This window comes from Leopardus geoffroyi, chromosome B4 (assembly GCF_018350155.1).
Source record: "Leopardus geoffroyi isolate Oge1 chromosome B4, O.geoffroyi_Oge1_pat1.0, whole genome shotgun sequence".
NCBI classification, from domain to species: Eukaryota; Metazoa; Chordata; class Mammalia; order Carnivora; family Felidae; genus Leopardus; species Leopardus geoffroyi.
The window spans coordinates 115847718-115866469 of record NC_059341.1 but is presented as its reverse complement, the minus strand read 5'-3'; the positions used below and the strand labels follow the sequence as shown (position 1 = coordinate 115866469).

General features: G+C 41.7%; 1 protein-coding gene and 1 pseudogene across 2 annotated transcripts in view; one reads left to right on the top strand and one right to left on the bottom strand.

Annotated features, from left to right (window-relative positions):
* The window catches only part of CRADD (CASP2 and RIPK1 domain containing adaptor with death domain), a 176541-nt gene that overhangs the window by 55321 nt on the left and 102468 nt on the right, over positions 1–18752 (bottom strand). The gene's annotated exons all lie outside the window — the stretch shown is intronic.
* LOC123592058 lies at positions 11804–12878 on the top strand (annotated as a pseudogene).

The following is an 18752-nucleotide window of genomic DNA, read 5'->3' as shown; positions in this document are numbered from 1 at the left end:
GGAAACAGAAGCAGAGATACAGAGGGTTCTTTCTAGAAGCTCTGTAATGAAGGAGAGGCAGAGAAACGAAGTAGGTAGGACAGGGGTCAGGGAAGGTGTTTTGCTGTTGCTGTTGTTGTTAACTTTATTGTCAAAGATGCAGAGCAGAGAGTAGAATGAAGCCCTAGTGTCACAATCTCAACTCCTCATCACACTTTTTTCACCTAGTCCCCCACTCATTCCCCACTCTCCACCCACAGGGTTATTTTGAAGCAAACCCCAGACGTTATTTCAAGGAAAGGTTGTTTTGGGTTTAAGTGAGGAAGACTGTTCTGAAACACAGAAAACCCCATTAAACAATTGTTTCATGGAGAAAATTCCAGCTCTACTGCTTTAACAGACTGACTTCAATAAAAGGTATGAACTGTATCTTTCCTTTAAAGCAAGAATTCTCAAACTATGGCCCACAGCCAACCATGCAGCCATGAGGGGCTTACAGGTGAACAGCAAACTGATGGGAAGACCTAAGCCCTTCCATCGGTTCTAATGGTGGAAAAGGAAGTCCAAGATCATGGTCTTTTGTTTGCTTTTTCTATTTTTGGTTTTCGTTTTGTGCATGAATAAGTAGTATAACTTAGTAAGTAAGTTGTCTAGGATTACTATAATTAGGACATTCCTAGAATTTGCAGATGACTCTCATTCAAAATTATGCTAAGAAGTCTGACTGCCACACAATGCCTAGTACTGTTGCAGAATATATACGTATGATTGGAATTTCTATAAATTGAAGGAATTTCACCCTAATCACCCATGCATGTCTTGAGCTGCTTACTGTTTGCAATTCTTCTATTCTTGCTTTTTGGCTACAAATTACTTAGCTCCATCAGCAACAATTTAGTGTATTGTGGGTTGTTTGGGTAAACCCTCAGTATATAGGGATGCATATTTATATCATTGATATTAATTTGCCACTTGTTCATTCATTGGTTATCTGCAGTACTGGCTACAAATATTTGAGACACAGAACTTAAAACAGAAAATTCTATATACTCTTAACCTCTGTGGATCGAGGGGAACTTGATCATTTTATTTCAGTTGTGGAAAACCTTAATCCTGTTGAGACGTATAGCAGTTAAGATCACAAACTAGAACTCAACAGACTCTAGGTTCAAATCAAGGCTTTGCTACTTAGTAGCTGTGTGACCTTGGCAAGTTAAGTCACATAACTTTTCTGTTCCTTAGTTTCATTATCTGAAAAATGGGAATAACAGTACGACACAGAGTACTCAAACAGTGTAACTTGTAATGACAGTGACAACTTGTATCTTTAAATGAGTGGGATGTCCATAACTGGAACACTACCAGGCACACACTACGCTCTGTATTTTAACATACATATTTTGCTACTACACCTGCTACCACAAGTGGTACCAGTATTATAGTTTACGACACCAGCGTTCCATGAGAGGATGCTGAAAATCAGTAAAACCTAACTTGAAATCTATATAAGTGATAGACATAATAGCATAAGTGTCAGGTTTTATTACCAAACCGATTTCACCCACAATATAACCAAACTACTCACTAAGAGTCCTAGTATCATTCCCTTCATGAAGACTGGACCAGCCTTGGAGCACAGCAGAAAGCAGAGGAAGGGTCTTCAACATCCTATCACATCTTTCTGCAAGCCTCCCCTACTTCCGAACTACGTGCTCTCCAAGCCCCCAAGTACCCTTATTTTGTCCTAAGTCCTTTACCGTAATACTTGCCAGTATTTACCATGATAGTCACCCATGAATTCTTTCTCTAGGACCTTCTACCCCTAGCTATGTGTAAGGGGAAAAAATTGACAATTTTATTTCTTTTACAATTTACAATTACTTGTATATAGCTATTAACATCTTAAGAGTCTCAGAAGTATTTCTATTCTCAAAAGAAAGTTTTTATCAAAAGTTCTAATTACTGGAAATTTAGGCAGAGTAAGAAAACTAAGTAAAAAAAAATTAAGCAGCCTAGAACACCATAGCGCTTATTTTGGAAAATGGCCTTAACTTAAGGAAAAAAAAAAAATCCATTAGCACTATTTTCATAGTTTGTTCTGTTTTGAGACAATGCAGTTTTGTTTGACCTAACTTTTCTCTACAACAGCTCCTGTGGTAGCAGAGACCCCAATGTTTGAGTGAAAGGAGGAAAGAAAAGGAGGGGAGAGGCAGAAATTAGCTCTGTATGCCCAGAAAGAGAATGTGTGTGTATAACATTTTACTTTGGAGGAGATGCTGATACTCAATAATCACTATTAATTAAATGACTGCCTTCTTGGGGGGGGGGGTATAAAATATGATTATTATTCATAATGAATTCATACCTAGTCAAAATTTGAGACCTAGAGAGACCATTCCTAAAGTCCAGGGCAAACCTGAGGACTGAGCATGCTTAAACCTGAAGAACCCTGTTAGTATTTCAAATTTACCATAATCTTTGATTTTTCTAGCACAAATATCCCTTGCCCAAAGAAAAGTTACTGGATTAAGCCACAGATTTCATCTCCTAACTTATTATAAGAAGAATTTTAGAGGATTTCTATCAAGGTCATAAAATTATCAATATTCATAAACTATAGTGTCTAAGTCAGGAGAATATAAATAAAATAGAAATTCACAACCCATGAAAATATAAACACAGTTACACAGACCCTGATTGTTATGGCTAAGCTTTAGGTCTATCTCTGAGTTGCTTGGGAGCCAAAAGAAGAAAGGAACAGCATCTGCTACAGTTATCAGAAAGGATAATAGATACTATTTCCACCCAGAGAAGCAAAGCTCTTCCTGCAGCTGGGCTCCACAAGAAATTTTTGAAGTGGACTTTGTGGCCTTGAGTAACAGAGCGGACAGGATCCTTGGCTCCAGCACCTCAGGCCAGGGCCCACAATGCTTGGGAGTTTCTGCAGAATTCCATCAGATCACAAGTTCCCCGGGTGGGCTTATATTCAATTTACAAAATTTACACAAAATTTACACAAAATTTTGTAAATTGTAAATTTACAATTTACAAAAGCAACACATGAACATGATTTTCTAAACCCACATCTGCTACCTAGATGACAAATTCAAATGAACTTTAAAGAGTTCAGACTACTTTTACATATTGAAAGAAATCCAATTAAAGGCTCAAAACAGAGAATTTGTGGGAGGGGGAGGGGGAGGAAGGAGAGGAGGAGGAGGAGGAGGAAAAGGAGGAGGAAGAGGAGGAGGAGGAAGAGGAGGAGGAGGAGGAGGAGGAGGAGGAGGAAGAGGAGGAGGAGGAAGAGGAGGAAGAGGAGGAAGAGGAGGAGGAAGAGGAGGAAGAGGAGGAGGAGGAAGAGGAGGAGGAAGAGAAGGAGGAGGAGGAGGAGGAAAAGGAGGAAGAGGAGGAGGAGGAGGAGGAAGAGGAGGAGGAAGAGGAGGAGGAGGAGGAGGAGGAGGAAGAGAAGGAGGAGGAGGAAGAGGAGGAGGAGGAGGAAGAGGGGGAGGAGGAGGAAGAGGGGGAGGAGGAGGAAGAGGATGAGGAGGAAGGGGAGGAGGAGGAAGGGGGGAGGAGAAGGAAGAGGAGGAAAAGGAGGAGGAGGAAGAGGGGGAGGAGGAGGAGGAGGAAGAGAAGGAGGAGGAGGAGGAGGAAAAGAAGGAGGAGGAAGAGGAGGAGGAGGAAGAAGAGGAGGAGGAGGAGGAAAAGGAAGAGAAGGAAGAGGGGGAGGAGGAGGAGGAGGAGGAAGAGGAGGAGGAGGAGGAAAAGGAGGAAGAGGAGGAAAAGGAGGAGGAGGAGGAAGGGGGGAGGAGGAGAAGGAGGAGGAGGAGGAGGGGGGGAGGAGGAAGAGGAGGAGACAACGACCACCCCACGAAGAACCTGAAAAACTATGTTTGGTTTTTCTTTCCAGAAGGCTATTCTCTATAGCAAACATCCTTCCAAAATTTCCCTCCTTGCAGATGATAAAGCTATACAATTTTTAACCACTTTTTTCATGTACGCCTGACATAAAATAAACTGTACGTATTTTAAGTATGGAATTTGGTACAATTCGATATATATATATATATATATACACACACACACACACACACACACACATATATGTAAAACCATCACCACGACCGAGATAACATACATATCCATCTTCACCTGAAGTCTTTGCCTGCCCCTTTGCCATCCCTTCCTCCCACCACGCCTAAACCCCTCGCCCCAGCTAGCCACTCACGTGCTTTCAATTTCTAATGCTACGTGATTTAAAAAAGCAAAACACACACACACAAAAAAAAACAAACAAAAAAACCCCACCTGTTTTTTAACCAAAAACTAAAATCTATACTTAACACTATTGTTTTGCATGTGTTCCATAGTCATGCCCTGGATCTTCCAGACCAACCCATCACCTTATGTTCTCTCTAAAATTATACACTATAGGAAGTCGAATACCATGACTTCCGGTTCGTTCTCGCAGAGGAGGCTGTATCAAGGTGGCATGCAGAGTTCACTCGAGAAAGATGGAGCGACCACCCTGGAGGCTTCACTTTCCGGGGCAATTTTCTGGAGATAAAATAGCCACATTCTGAAAACAAGTGACTGCACCGGGTACTTCTTAGCCTCTGTTTGGGGAGAAACATGAACCCAGACTCTCAGACAAGAACTTTGGCCACTCTGAGAAATCAGGAGATTCTGTCAATGTAGGATGTGTGAAAATAGAAGGAATGGGGGCGGGGCTGGGGGGGTCCACCAGCACCGTCTCTGACCTTGAGAAACTTGGCTACTCAAGTTAAGACATGCAAATAACCCACAGGAGGAAGAAGAGATAAGAGCTAAGGGCTGCGAAACAAAGTCTCAAGAGCTCCCAGGGAGAGCTACGTCTGTCTCGGTGCAGCTGAGTCGTCATCATCAGAAGGACAATAACAGCAACAAGGCCTAACATCCCCCAAATGCTTTCACACACCCAGGCCCCCCGCAGTGCCCCACAACAGTGCTGTGAAGAAACAGGGTTACTGATCTCCCTCGGAAGGTGAGGAAATTGAGGTTTAGGTAGGTCAAATGACCCTGAGGAGAGCAGAGCGGGGACCGGAAAGTGTTGTCTTCTGATTCCAGGGTCATTGCTCTTTCTCCTTCCCCAGACAGCATCATCAAGAGGTGATGGAACATGGCAACAACCTCGGAGCCTCCCCCGCAGAACCAAAAACATCATTCTAACAAGGGCTCAATGACACATTTGGGTAAGAGGTGCCCTGAGATCGATCCTTGGACCTGGGGGACCACACACGTGGTGACCAGGTGCCGCGGCAGAGTATAGACATACTCCAATGGTCCTAAGGTGAACAATATTTCAAATGTACCAGAGATGCTCACCACTTCATGAAACTCCAAATTATCCTTTAAGAAAAGAGTAGGACAATTGATAATACTACTATTAATTATATTCAGGTTACTTATCGAGTAAGTTTACATTCTCACATATTAAGGCTTCCCTGGGGTGAAACGTATCTATCATCACCATCATCATGATAAGTGCCTGATAATGCCTGGCATGCAGTCAGCCTCAAAAGATATCGGTGGAATGAATGAATGAGGTCAACAGGCCACACCACAGAATTCTTTATTTCTACTGTTAAACATTCTGACAGGAAATTTATTTGTCCCCAAATCATGGTAGAATAATCACGGTCAACAATGAGGCAATCCTTTCCAAATCAGATAGCTTTAAAGAACTTGTTATAAACATGTATTTCTTTCTATTAAATTCTTCTGAGAATGGATCTAATTTGTTTTATTTTCTTGGAGGAAATCTATCCCTGAGCTTGAGAGAATGCTATACGATTTTAAAGGGAAAAACAAAACAAAATTCAGTCTGCTAAGAGGTTAAGTACAAGGATCTTTAAGCAGACATACTACACAGGGACAGATGAACCCTGCTTCTTTCAAAGCAGCCCTGTTGGGAAGCTATAAATATATTCCAGTGATACTGGTTTTGAGCAGCACACCTGCAGAATGCCTCTTTTGGAACTACCCTTACCTCTGTGATCAGTTTAGTGACATTAAAAAAAAAAGAAAAACTTGTCATATTGCTTTACGGTCCTGGCCATCTTTTAACCAAAAATGATTCTAGCCAGTTTGATTACCACCTGTGTGGCAGACTTAGTCATGAAGTGTTCTTGGCCAGAATCAAATCAAACCCACCTTCTAAGGATGAATACCATCAGCATGAAAATCTTCAGCAAAATGCACCAAGGGCTCTAAAGACAAATTCCAAAGGGAGACTTCAAAGATACCTTGAACAACATCACGGGATGGCCTGTGTAGCCTCTCGAGGCGAACTCATACACAATTCTGTACAAACTGGAATCTAAAGAGTCAAGACAGTCTTGTACGTAAGTAACAACTGCATTAGGTCTTAGCCATCTTTATATTATTCCCTTGGAATAGTGCCCTGTACATAGTAGGACATGTAGCAAATTCTTTCCAAAATAGATTTCCCTTGGGAATAATCAAACTATGAAATTACCACCAGTAACAGCAGGGTCTCCAACCACTAGACATTTTTTTCTAAGAAGGAAATGCAGTGTTATATTTCATCACTGTCAAAAGTAGTTTTTAAGAGTAACAGACCATCCTATACTGCCTCCTATACCCACTGGCAAATAGGAAAAGTGTCCTTCCAAAATGGTGTCTTTTAAAGACGAAATCTTTATTTTTAAACCACTGAAATGTAGGTTGAAGAGATTTCAAAATCTACGAAAAAGCACTGGCATCGACAGCATTCTTTTGTAAATTTTGAGCAACTCACCATCAAGATAAAAATGAAAAAATTACAGGGGATCTTCCACCATGACAAAGGTAATGGAATTAACATTTAGAATGTGGCTACGGTGTGTTAAGTACCGTGCAACATGTAATCTTCAGGAAACCCAACAAACGAGGTACAGCCATTCTTACTTCTACAGATACAGCAGCTTGAAACTCTAAGAAGTTAAATACAGATATACAAGCGAACACATTAGAAGGCAGAGCTAAGGTTCAAACTCAGGCTTGTCAGAATCTAAAACCTTGTCCTTTACCCCTTAAGTTTGAAGTCCATCCCAGAAGTCTAAAGCAGAAGGCCCATTGGCCAGCTGTGTGTCACCAAGAACAGTGATTTGATAAAAATGAAAAAACTTGACAATGTTGGGGTGGGGGGATGGGTGAAACAGGGGATGGGGATTAAGAAGGGCACTAGTTGTGATGAGCACTGGGTGTTGCAGGAAGTGCTGAATCACCATATTGCACACCTGCAACTGACATTACACGGCACATTAACTAACTGGAATTTAAATAAAAACTAAAAAACTAAACTAATTAACTAACTAAATAAGTGAACAAATAAATAAATAAAATAGAACCACATGATCTAACAATTCCACTTCTGGGTATTAAAAAAAAACAAACAGAAAGGACTTGCCAATGTTCAAAAATAAGGGGTTTTACGGGGCACTTTGGTGGCTCAGTTGGTTAACCGACTCTCAGTTTCAGCTCAGGTCATGATCTCAGGGTGTGTGAGATCAAGCCCTGGGTCGGGCTCTGCACTGACAATGCACAGCCTGCTTGGGATCCTCTCTCTCCTTCTCTCTCTGACCCTCCCCCCACACTCAAAATAAATAAACTTAAAAAAAAAATTAAAGTAAGGGGTTTTACATAAATTATGGATTTGTACTTCTCGTATATCAAATTCACTTCACTCATCTGCCTACACAGGCCGGGCAGATAATGCCTTTAGGTCTGTGACCCCTGCCATTCTCCGTTGCCTCCCCAACACTTTCTTTCAAGGCAAAAACCAAAACTAATATTCCACCCATATCTTACCTGGGTATTTCACAGGAACTTAGAATCATACCACTGTGATGAAGTAGACCATAACTACTGAGGTCAAGTGCAAGCCTTTCATACAGAAGTGAAGGCCAAAGAGTTAAGTGACCAGTTCATCGTCACAAGAAATAGGACTAGATCTTGAATGTTCTTAATCTTGTCTGCTCTGCTACCCAGCTCCTCTCTGATAGCCAAACATATGTCTGAGTTAATGACCTACGAAGTGGGGTATCACTATTCCTCCGAAATTCTGTTTGATACTATTAATGCATGAGCTTGCGTTTCTAATAATCACTGCTCGTACTGCCAAAACTTCAAATCTGTTTTCTTTTATTCGCCAAAGCGCTCCTATGCACAAATCGCTCTGCTTTTATGGATCCGCTCCTTGGCCTCCCTTCCTGTTCTGCCAGAAGCTGCCAGCAGCACTTGTGGTTGAATACCGCAGGGTAAAAGAAGGTGTGAAGGAAGCTCCAAAGAGCACCCTTCACTTCTCACTCACAGGTCGAGGACTGGAAGATGATACCAGTGGGTAACTCAAGCCTGCTACCCTCCGGAGAAGACATCGTTTTAATTCTGAAGTTTTTACAGTTTTATTAGAGAAAATCAGTTTGAGTCATTCTCAATTATGACATAAATGCTAAGGCATATTCCAATCATATAAGCTGGCAAAGCTTCCTGTCCTTACTTGCAAAGGTACTGAGTTGATCAAATTTAAGTTTTAAAACCTTGTCTCCTGGACCAGGAGAAGATACTAAAGAGACAGCTTGTCAAACTGCAAGTTATTTTTAGAGGTGTTTGTAGCATATGCATTAGCAAACATAGTTCCTATTTTTTTTTTTAAAGCGAAACGTCACGTTGGACTCATTCCAATGTTTCTATATGTGACTGAAGCCAGAAACAGCATTTGTGAAAAGACCACTCTTGAGGGAAGTACACCACATTAATAATGAGTTGGGCCCGAAAAGATTTTAGGATTTCAAAGTAAGCAGTTTCCATGCTTCTCTAATAAATCAAGAGAGAATAGACACTCACTTTACTAAGCAGGAGAAAATTTTAGATTTCTACCAAAATGCTATTTCTTTGCCATCTGTCTTCATTCCCGACCTGATTTCTTTCTGGTCGTCTTGAATGAATATCCATTCTTATGGCCTTAACTGTCTTGCAAGGTAGCCAGGCCAACTGGCTTTCCCACTGGACTGCAAATCACTCTGGAACCCTGTGTTCTAGCAACAACTGCGTATCTGACATCAAATACCAGAGATCTGCTACAGGTGCTTTGTCAATCTCTTCATCTCCTTCTGTTTGGCTTCACGTGTCTGCAGAACTATAAAATGGCACTCTGGCACATAACCCAGCTTTTGAAGGTGCCCTCATGTCCACCAAGGGACAAGCCATGGCAGTGTGGATTACTGGGTGGGATTACTTCCTGCTGATGCTCTGAGACTGTACAGGGGTTGACAGCAAAGTCTGGGGACTCAGAAAGCCTGACTCCAGAGCTCTGCCATTCTCCATTCTCTAAGTGTGCAACCTTGGGAAAGTCACTTAACCTCTCTGCGCTTTAGCCACCTCAGCTCTAAAACAAAACTGCTAAGAGGGTTAAACATTAGTAGGTATTTAAAGGACTTAGCACAGCTCCTGGCATACAGCAAGATTTAATATTTATTATTTATCCATTTTTGGTGCCTTCACTGGCATGCCCCGGATATGAGCAAAATTTTGTCAGTTAGCCTGACTACATTTAGTGCCTTGATTCTTGAAGGAAACAACAATGTCAAACCCATTAATATAATTTTCTAGGCTCTCAGTCAGACATCTCTAGGGCATAAATCACCGTGTGGGACCAGCCAAGAAGAACCACACTGCAGGTGCTTTGGAAAGTCACACTAAATCTTACAAAGCAGAGGTTATGATTCCCGCACGCCCTGCAGCAGGAATTCAGTGATGTGGCTTGCTATCATGCCCTGACTGATGACTGCTATTGCTCACATCCAGAGCGTCGCATGTGACAGATGACAGTGACATGGCTGCACGTGCCCATGGGCACGCCTGGGTTTTACAAATGCCAAAATACTTTTGCAAGAAAGTAAAGCAAACCATGGCTTGGGGGAAGTTCAGGATTTTACTTGTTTGTTAGTTTTTGAGGGTTTCCTTATTGCGATAGTCCTAAACGTATTTTACAAACACAAGAGAAAGGAAATCAGCCATTTTTCTCTGGCCTCCATTTCTAGTAAAAAGATGATTCAACATTGCTGTTGAAGAGCAAGCATAAATTAACCTTATTTGGGGGCTTAAAGTTACAATTTATAGACTTTTACTTTTTTATGAGTATGAAGAAAGTTGCTACATCTCAGGCTCATCATGCTTTGCCTTTGATCAGGTCTTGGTAATTATTCCAATAAGGAAGACACTTTGTGTCTTTCTCATACACAGATGCTACTCCATTTGATTTACTCAGTGTTTAAAATGTACTAATAAACAAAATTAAAAATAAAATAGAAAAATTATAAAATCAAAGGCCCATTTCTGAGAAGCAGCATAAAATAATGCCTAAGAATTCAGATTTCAGTGACAGACAGATGTGGGTTTGTGGACAAGAAACTTCACCCCTCTATATTTCAGTTTCCTCGCCTGTATGGGGACAACAGTAGTGCCTAAGTTTTGTAAGGCTGGCAGCACCAGAGTGATGCCTGGTGCAAAATGTGGCTGAGTAAAAGACAAGTGAAGCAGAAGGAATGGAAGAAATGGAAAAAGGCAGGGAAGCAGGAGAAAAGGGAGTTAGCCAGGACTCCCCGAATTACACAAATACTGGCTAAAATCCAGGCTTTTTGCCAGGATTTGGCCTCTAAAATAGCACAACTTGATTTTCTTTATTAGGTAGATTTTCCATATTCAATAAAGGGGAGAGAAAAGTGTAAAGAATCCCCTTGACATACCACCAAACTTCAACAACTGTTACTTCCTACCATTCTGATTTCATCTACTTCCCTAAACACACTTTTTTGTTTTCTTTTGATGGCATAGTTTTAAAGAAAATCTCAAGGCATAATATCAACTCAACAGTAAGTGCTCCTGGAGGTAAAGACTTTTAAAAAAATAATCACAGGGGCACCTGGGCAGCTCGGTCGGTTAAGAGTCGACTCTTGATCTCAGCTCAGTTCTTGATCTCAGGGTGGGGAGTTCAGGCCCTGCATTGGGCTCCATGCTGGGTGTGAAGCATACTTTAAAAAAAAAAAAAGCCACAATACCACTATCAGATCAATAAAACTATCAATAATTTCTTAAATAACACATAATAGAGTTGTGTTTCATTTTCTCCTATTGTTTAAAAAAAAGAAAGGTATTTTTATATTATTTTTCTTCAAATCAAGTTCCAAACAAGGTTCACACCTGGCATTTCGTTTATAGGTCTCTAAGTTTCGCAACATATAACCATTCCCCCTTCCTACACCCTACTTTTTTCTCATACATTTATTTGCTGAAGAAATTGGGTCATTTGTTTTGTAGAACTTCCCACACTCAGGACTGGGCTGATCGGTAGCCTTGTGGTGGTATTTAACATGTCCCTCTGTCTCCTGTATTTCCTGTAAACTAGCAGGTAGATATGGAAACTTGGTAAGATTCTGGTTCTAATATGTGCCGAAGGGATGTGGGCAGAATACTGCACAAGTGGTATTGTTTCTTTTCAATCAGATCACGTCAGGAGGAGTATGATGTTTGGCTATTCTACTTTTAGTGATGCTGAGACTGATCAGTGGGTTCAAATGTCGTCAAGCTGATTCTCAATTACAAAGCACCAATTTCACTTAAGATTTTAGCATCCATTAATGACTGTTGCCTAGCTCCATCATTTCATTAGATGCTGCAAGACGGTGGTTTTCTATTTCTAGCTCCCTTCTGCATTTATTAGCTGTCATTCTCTATAAAGAACTTACCTGCCCTGGCACTTCCTTTTGTGGGGGGGCGATGAAAATGGAGGGTGCGCCCTGAGGCGTCAGGCACACCGCGGGCATACAAGGTGGTGGGGTGCTGCCTGCCCAACCCCAAATGCTGCACTCTGCCCCTCTACGGCACATGAATCTTTGCACCTAATCATGTTGTCGCCAAGTCCCGTTTCTGGTATTTTGTGTTTCAGCCGAAGAAGATGACGTCTTCAGGGGAAACCGTCTACTGTGGACAGGTATTCGAGAAACCCCCTTACGGGTGAAGAACTCTGGTACCTGGCTGTCCTATGGCTCTCGCAGGGGCACCCACGCCAGGGGAGCACCGGAACCTGACCACTGCAGGTGCTGTCACCCAGTGCCAGCGAGGCATGGGCACCCCGCACCGCACCCGGGCCCACTCCATCCAGATCATGAAGGTGGAGGAGACTGCGGCCAGCAAGTGCTGCCAACAGACAGTCAAGCAGTTCCACGACTCTGAGATCAACTTCTGGCTGCCACACCGGGTCCCACCGTGCCACCACAAGCCCCACTTCCCCACCAAGAGGTCCGACGCTTTTTTTCAGATGCAGAGCCTCCTTGTCCCCAGGTCTGCCCAAATTCCCTGGGAAAACCAAGAAAAAAGAACTCACCCTGAAGTACTGGCTGTGTGTGCATGTGTGTGAACACTCGTATCTTCCTTTCTTCCTTATACCGCAAGGACCATACTCTGTAAACACCTCGCCATTTTACTTGTATAGTTAACAATGGATCCCGAAGATGACGTCATGGCAAGATGTAGACGTTTTCCTGGTTCCTTCTTATAACTGCATATTATGCCTCTTTATGAACGTACCATTTGGTTATTTCAACCATTCCTCTATTGATGGATATTTGGAAGGTTTCTAATATTGGACTATTACAAACAATATTGTATTAACTTGTGTCTGTACCATTGTAGATTTGGGGCACAACATTTAAATGAACTGTTCGATCCTCTCTTAAGTTAAACATGCCATCTTAAAAATGGTATTTTCAATGCACTACATTTAACAAAAAGAGGCTGAAACCCAAGATACAATATGGCAGAGAGTAAAGCTTTTCATTTTTTGTTTCCTTATTTTTAAATGTTTCTTTCTTTATTTTGAGAGAGGGTGTGTGCAGGCATATGGGGGAGGGGCAGAGAGAGAGAGAGAGAGAGAGAGAGAGAGAGAGAATCCCACGCAGGCTCCACACTGGCAGTGCAGAGCCCGACATGCAGCTCAGTCCCACAAACCATGAGATCATCACGCCTGACCAAAATCAAGAGTGGGACGCTTAACCAACTGAGCCACCCAGGCGCCCCAGAGAGTTTTATAAAGTGCAGTCCATTATACACCCGCATCACAATCAGTCTCCTGGAGTATGTGACAAAAATGTGAATTTCTAAGCCCACCTCCAGGCCTTCTGAACAGCCGGGTGTGAGATTCCCTGATATAGTGGGGAAATTGCTGTACTCAGAATGGAAAGACTGCCCTCTGGGTTCAGTCGTGAGATCTGAGCCAACAAGACCAGCCCTGGGTTCTTTAGGAATGATTCTTCATATGCTGGAGATAATAAATAACTTCCCTACCAACTTCACGGGATTTCTGTGTAGTTCAAATGCAATTATGTGTGAGAAATCAGTTTGAAAACTAAAGTAAAATTAAAATGTTAACATCTAGCAATAGGAAAGGCTTTTGCTCAAGCAATATCCCCATCTTCTCCCTCAACAAATATCCTACTTACACATTTAATGTTAAAGACCCATAATTTTCCCCAAATGCGCACTTTCCTTCCTTGATTCATTTTTGAAAGTTCACGTAAAATAACTTGGCCAGTTGGCATCCAAAATGCATTCTTTATACAAGACACACTACTCTTCAGGAATACCCACTCACCTCTGTCTAGGATACCATAAGGCAGTCATGACAAAACCTTGATCCAACACGGAGAGGAAAAGTAACTCAAGGCCACCACGGGTCTGCCTTTGATTAATTTTATACAAAGGTGGAAAACGCCTGATGCTTCAGAAATCATTGCCAGTAATGAGACACACAAAGAAAGAAAGAAAAGCCCAACCTACCATCAATGTCCTAAAGAAGAATTTGTTCTGCCATAATTTGGTGCATGGTGTACTTTCAGTCTGGTTCTATGAAGCCAATAAATCCAGACAGGTTCAGAGTCTGTTTATTTTTAAATGACAGGCAAAACCGCTATAATTTTTGTCTTCTTTCCAAAGGAGAAGACTATGCACTGTTCAGTAGTAGTTTTTTCTTAAGGATCCGGAACAGTTCCTACCATGTGACTGTGAAAGTCATTCCTCCAGTACAGGGCTTGAAGTACAAGGTATGGTCAAACAATGTGCAGGGGTAAATATGAAAGCTTTCAAAAGAAGAGGGGGGGTGGCTGGGAAGAAGCACTGGTGTTTTTTACATCTACCCTGAGGGGGAAAAAAAAACTTTAGTTAACACCTATTGATGAGTCAAAGAAATAAAAAAATACCCCTGATGCAAGACGAGAAAGCTTTAGACGACTTTTCAACTGTTGGATCCGAGTCAAGCATTAAACATCCATTTTCAGAATGCACGTTAGGGGTTCGGTTTTTGGTGGATAATTGATTTTAAATGGCCTACTCTCCGAATCAGGAATTTACTAATCACAGATGGAGGTACTACTGGGATAGGGGTGTGTCAAACCAGAGCCCCTCTTCTCTATGAGCTGTGGCCTCAGAAACAAGTATCCCTTTCTATATGAATGTTGATCTCCCGAGCACACGTTCAGGTACAGAGCAAACAGTGAAATCAAATTATTTTCTTTTCAGAAACACACTTCACAGTGGTACTGTATTTTGGTGAGGTGAAGTGTTACGTTCAGAAAAGGCATAAGCAGGGGAATTATTCACTTTTCTCCCTCTTGGTGAGAACGCTTTCACGAAGGGAAGGGGACTTCAGAAGGCCCTTAAAGCTCTGTAAGTGAGACCAGCTGACAGAACCGGACAGGGAAGATCGGCCCAGCCCAGACAGTGGGATACGGGTGGAGAGGATCCAGACTTACCGGTGGACAGTGGTGACAAAGCCTGCGTCACAGATCGACCCAGACCAGAGGGACAGGCAGGACACACACCAGAGTGATTAGAAATGAAAACATCGGGAAAACCCAAACAGTCTGTGGATGAGCCTGAAACTATGAGTGAGGCGCTTGGCCTTTATTCAAAATAACACTTGACATTTATTGAGGATTTGACTGTGGGCTTTTTACTTTAAGAACTTTTATCTGGGTGAAATTCATAATCAGCAATCCTGTGATGGTGGTACTTTCTCATCTGCCCTTTTCAGGTGAGGAAACGGAGACACAGGGGTAATTTATCCAACATGACATGGCCAGGAAGAAGCAAAAGCCAAGATTGGAGGCCTGGCATTCTGACTCCAGAGCCCATGATCTCAACCACCCCTCAATGCTGCCTCTCTAGAAGAAAACAGGGAGAGTTCCCATAGGATACATTGGAGAAGAATGGCACAGTTAGCCTGGTAGAAAGATGAATTCTTCCGTGGTGTTCAGACCTGTTGTGGGAAGTAACAGAAGACACAAAGACTAAGGTCTGATAGGCAAAGTGGGAAATGGCCTAGCACTGACCAAAGAGTTAAACAGGGCCGAACGCTGAGGATATCATGTAAGATGATCACAGTTTCAGTATCCTTTGAAAAGTGGGATGCCAAGGATCCACCTCAGTCTGTGTCTGTGTTCTGGGCGAGGGAACAGCAGGTGACAAAGGGCAGGGATGTCAGGGAGAAATGAAAGAGCAAAGATGCGTGCAGTCCAGGGAGGCTGCCTAGTGTGACAGCAGGAACGGGAGATTTGGACCCAGGGACAATTGGGTTGAAACCTGGCACTTTCTCTTTATTTCTATGTGAGCGCATGTAAGTTAGCTCTCGTGTCTTTGTTTCTGTACCAGCAAAGTAAGAGTTGTTGTTGTTGTTGTTGTTGTTGTTGTTGTTGTTGTTGTTGTTTTTAACTGAGAGCATTATATAGGATTAGATACATGCTATATGCAAAAGTATTAGCATAGTGTTTGACATGTGTGAGGCATTCCAAAAATATTGGAAGGGAAGGGAAGGGAAGGGAAGGGAAGGGAAGGGAAGGGAAGGGAAGGGAAGGGAAGGAGGGAGGGAGGGAGGGAGGGAGGGAGGGAGGGAGGAAGGAAGGAAAGAAAGAGAGAGAGAGCGAGAGATAGGGGAGGGAGGAGGAAAGAAAGGGAGACCACCCACCAGCTGCTACATCTTACAATGGGGAAATTGGCAGGAAAGGCCTCAAAAGTAGCCAGAAAGGGAAGCAAGACTGCAGCCATATCACAAGTCCTATGACACAGTGCCTGCATGCCACATTCGCCACATAGGATACCAATGCCTGTATTGGCCAGTCCTATTTCCAGAAGGGTCTGCCGGCACATAACAAAAATGGTTTGCCTGTTCACTTATTCCTCCCTTTGCTCATTCAACATTTGTTATAGCCACAGAGCTTGGCTAGGAAGAATGCACAATTGAGGAGATGCGAGAGACAGGACCATCATGATGTAGTGGTCCCCCTGCAGCTCTGTGATCATCCACCTAGTGGCTACATACAGCAGAGGGATCCAGGCAAAACACAGTGACGACCAAGACATAATCTATAATTGCCCCCAATTCACTTACGATCTACTAGGAAAGAGACACACGAATACATTTTTACAACACTCATATGATCACTGCCATGAAGTAATTTGGAACGGGGAGGGAACAGTGACAAAATCTTATAAAAGATTTCATGACTGTCAATACTTTCATATCAGGGTCCATAACTGTTACAGTCAGACAAGACCATATAATGGTTACTCCAACATGACTCTCTATGCAATTTATTCAACACTCATACGTTATCAGTCCCTTGTTCATTTCATATTGTTAAGCACAAGTGTGCACTGAACATCATAAAACTATTCTCTGTTATATTCTTTGGGGGGGGTGAAAATATTTTACATGCACTTGATCAAGAAAAAATGGTTGTTTGTTTGTTTGGGGGGGGGGGGAACTGTTATAGTCTTAAAACGCTGATGTTACCACTAAATTCACTCAAAGTCTGGTCCCGAATACCAGCTATAACTTCCAGCAATGTTTCGTTTCAACAATAAAACACAGTTAATCCCATTACTAAGTTATTCATTACTGTGGAGAAATGAGCTATTTTCAAAGAACCACTGCTTGCTTTGAAAAAGTGAACATACAGCTCTTTGCCCTGGCAAAAATTTCAGAAGCGTTGCTTCCAATCTACCTGTAGGGCAAGATAAAGTTCATTTTATTTCAAACTTCCGCAAGATTTTAATCTCAGCATAATCAGGTTATATGCAAACAGTTTCCTAACCAAAATTTGACTTCTCTTCTTTCAAGATCAATAAAAACCACATAGAATAGTGCTATTGGAAGTTCAGGCAGTGGTGACAACCAATCATTTCACTGGAATAAACTGAAGGGACCATAAAATAGATCCACTGCCCAACCACCCATTCCCTTTGAACAACCAAGGCAGCAATTACTTTTCAGAACTGGAGACTGCACATGCTTTTCTTGGATAATAATGGAGCCACAACAAAAGAGTCTTTGATTTTTAAGATTTTGACAGTACCCAAAGGCTATCCTCTTTTTGATTACGTACGAGACAGAAATGTCTATAATCATAGAATATTAGAGTCAGAAGGTCATCTTCTCCATCACCTATCCAACGTCTGAATCTCCTCTTTATATCTCTAACAGATATAATATAATCTCTTATTGAACCTTCCAAATTATTAGAAAGCATTTCGTTATATTGATATGAAATCTCTTTATTTGTAACTTCAACTTACTGCTCCTACCTTAAGCTACTGGCCACTATACACACTATGTCTAATTCCTCCTTAAATCTCAAAAAGTAAGGTATAAATAGAGATTAAAGCCTAAAACAAGAAAAAATATGCCTAATTCCTTTAAAGGAGTCCAAGTTACCAAGCCAAGATGAATTCTATTTAGGATACTGAATTAACTGACAGATGTATTAAGATGTGGCATACTCTGAAAAATTAAAGAGAGAGCAAACAATCCAGATTTTGAAAAGGATGGATGAATCTGATTCCCTAAGTCATAGATTAATGAACTTAATGCCTATCCCTAGCAAAATTTAACAACAAATTATTATACAGATCAGCATTTCTGAAACCGTGCTCTCATGAGATGACACCTATTCTATTAATTTTTAAAGCATCTTTAGAGTTCTTCAGAAAACAGCCTGAGGAAAGCTGAAACAGAATGTTCATACTCACTTAGAAGGCAAAAAATACCAGGAACCTCAGGGGTTTACCATGAACAACTTAAGTCAAAAAAACTTCATTTCCTTTTTTGATAGAGTCGCTATCCAGACAGATAGGGGGACTGCCACAAACATGGTATTTTGATTTCAGTAAAGCTCATCTATCTAAAGTCAATAATCTGTATAAAGTGGCTCAATTAAATATGAATCTGCCTACTGAGTCTACATTAATTCAACTTGTTTACCGGCTTTCTGGAATCCTCTATCGAATGACAGGAAGAAAGAGAAGGAAGAAGGGACGAGTCTAATTTGGCGTGCTTTGTGAAGCTAGGCCACTTTTTGAGAATCCTTACTTTCATTCACAACCATCTGCTTGCGTAGCACAGTCGCAAGCGTGCTGAGGGTCAGTATCAAGCAATTTGTTCTAGACAGTCCAAAGTGAACCTTTAAAAAAGTAATCAAGGCAGGCCTTGTCTGTGTTTTATCATTTTGATGTTCCATTTTCCTTGTTTTCCCTGAAATTACACACTGTGGCTCTTGGCTAACATCTACAGGGTACTGTTTGCTTGTTTATGTGTCTTACAATATAATTTAAGCTGCAAACACAATCCTGTTTAAAACCACTAGGTACTGATAGGCATGGGAGTCAGGGTGTCCAGTCAAAAG